Consider the following 2,896-nt stretch of genomic DNA (forward strand, 5'->3'; position numbering starts at 1 on the left):
TGACCCATGGCTCCAACCACATATATAGCAGAGGATTGCCTTGTAAGGCATCAAAGGATGGAGGAGACCTTGGTCCTGTGAAGGCTTGATGCCATAGTGTAGGGGAATGCCAGGGCAGGGAGGCAGGAGGGAGTGGGGGTTGGGTGGGGGTAGCATCCTCATAAAAGTAGGGGGAGGGAGATGGAATAGGGGTTTCCCGGAGGGGATACCAGGAAAGGGGATAAAATGCGAAATATAAATAAATGAAATATTGAATAAATAATTACTCAAAAGAAAAAAACCCTCAGAAACTGAACACAATAGCACATCAAAAATATCCACTGTGACTAAGAAGGTTTCATCCTACAGATGGAGGAATGGTTTAAATCATGAAGATTTATCAGTGTAATCCTCCGCATAGGAACTCTGTTTGTTTAAAAAAAAATCACATGATAATCCCATTAGATACAAAAAGACGTTGAGGAAATCCAAAACACCTATAGTATAAATGGTTTGGAAATATCAGGAATAAAGGGTTACATAACTAAGCAGAGTAAAGGCAACATACATCAAGCCAATAGCCAAGGTCAAGTTAAATGAGAAGAAATTTAAAGCAATCCCACTAAAATCAGAGAGAAGACAAGGCTGTCCACTCAATACATAGAGTGCTGCTGAGACTAGATGTCCTATGGTGAATTGGTACCCATGGAGGCCTCTCCTTTCTCTGAGAAGGTGATGGGTCTGTGAGAGGCGCAATATATAAGGCTCTGACTGGGAGCAGAGGAAAAAGAGGTTTTGATCGAAGTGTAAAGTAAGTAAAAAATGAACTATTGAAAAATAGTTTACCAAAAGATGCCTCAACATATAAAAGAGACACGTGCTCCACTATGTTCATCGCAGCCTTATTTATAATAGCCAGAAACTGGAAAGAACCCAGATGCCCTTCAACAGAAGAATGGATACAGAAAATGTGGTACATCTACACAATGGAATATTACTCAGCTATCAAAAACAACGAGTTTATGAAATTCGTAGGCAAATGGTTGGAACTGGAAAATATCATCCTGAGTGAGCTAACCCACTCACAGAAAGACATACATGGTATGCACTCATTGATAAGTGGCTATTAGCCCAAATGCTTGAATTACCCTAGATCCCTAGAACAAAGGAAACTCAAGACGGATGATCAAAATGTGAATGCTTCACTCCTTCTTTAAATGAGGAAAAAGAATACCCTTGGCAGGGAAGGGAGAGGCAAAGATTAAAACAGAGACTGAAGGAACACCCATTCAGAGCCTGCCCCACAGGTGGCCCATACATATACAGCCACCCAATTAGACAAGATGGATGAAGCAAAGAAGTGCAGACCGACAGGAGCCGGATGTAGATCGCTCCTGAGAGACACAGCCAGAATACAGCAAATACAGAGGCGAATGCCAGCAGCAAACCACTGAACTGAGAATAGGTCCCCCGTTGAAGGAATCAGAGAAAGAACTGGAAGAGCTTGAAGGTGCTCGAGACCCCAAAAGTACAACAATGTAAAGCAACCAGAGCTTCCAGGGACTAAGCCACTACCTAAAGACTATACATGGACTGACCCTGGACTCTGTCCCCATAGGTAGCAATGAATATCCTAGTAAGAGCACCAGTGGAAGGGGAAGCCCTGGGTCCTGCTAAGACTGAACCCCCAGTGAACTAGACTATGCGGGGAGGGTGGCAATGGGGGGAGGTTTGGGAGGGGAACACCCACAAGGAAGGGGAGGGGGGAGGGTGATGTCTGTCCGGAAACCGGGAAAGGGAATAACACTTGAAATGTATATAAGAAATACTCAAGATAATAAAAAAAATAAAATAAAATAAAATAAAATAAAATAACGAAAAAAACCTCATGTACTGAAAAAAAATAAAAAAATAAACAGTTTTCAAAGGAAAAATAAATAAATAAATAAAAGTCACATTGTTTTACATTCAAAAAAAAAAAAAAGAAAAATAGTTTAAAATTTTCAAGCCTTGTCTGTTCTTCATTTTCTTCTTTCCTTCAGTGAATTCGGTTCCTATTTAAAAAGCAACCACAGAGACAGGAAAGAAGGTATACAGTTTTTTTAGAACTAGAGTTTTAAAAAGGTTACTCATTGTCAGAGTCCGGATGTGCAGGGCCGGACGTGCCTGAGGGAGAGCCAGAGATAGGACTTGCCAAACCAGCTATCAGCCCCAAGGACATTGACCATCTGTAGCCACCCCCTCCCCTTCCTTCACCCCCCTAAGTGAGATGAGCCACCCTACCTGCCTGCCGAGCTGCTAGAGAGCACGTACTCCTTGCTGATGTAATTTCGCGCCAAAAGTAATTGTGCACCATTTGAATTGACCAATCATGTGTAACCTCGCGAATGCCCCTATATAAACCCCCGAGTTTGGAAGCTCGGGGTCGATTTCTCTGTCTCCTGTGTGGGATACGTATTGACCCAGGATCCCGCTAATAGGGATCTCATTAATAAAAGCTACCTCCTGCTGTTACATCAAGGCCGGCTACTCGTGATTCCTGGGGGTACCCCACCCCAAGATCGGAGTGAGAGACGCGGCTCCCTGTTTAGGGGCACGCTCTTTCATTTTGAAGTGTGAACTCATATTCTATGGCTTTTAAAAGAAATGCTTATTGTTCTTCAGACACATAATCTTTATGTTTGTTTTGAAAAGATTCCTTAATTTTGACAGACAAAATTATAACTTTATCTCACCTACAAGTCCCACATTTCTAAACTTACTGATTTTCATAGTATCTTAGAGAAATCCAAACATTAGAGAACTTACTTTCTTATTTACTTATTTTTTTTCTTTCTTTCTTTTCTTTTTTCCTTTCTTTCTTTCTTCTTTCTTTCCTTCTTTCTTTCTTTCTTTTTGTGAGCTGGTACCTTGGTTT

This window comes from Rattus norvegicus, chromosome 2 (genome assembly GCF_036323735.1).
Source record: "Rattus norvegicus strain BN/NHsdMcwi chromosome 2, GRCr8, whole genome shotgun sequence".
NCBI classification, from domain to species: domain Eukaryota; kingdom Metazoa; phylum Chordata; class Mammalia; order Rodentia; family Muridae; genus Rattus; species Rattus norvegicus.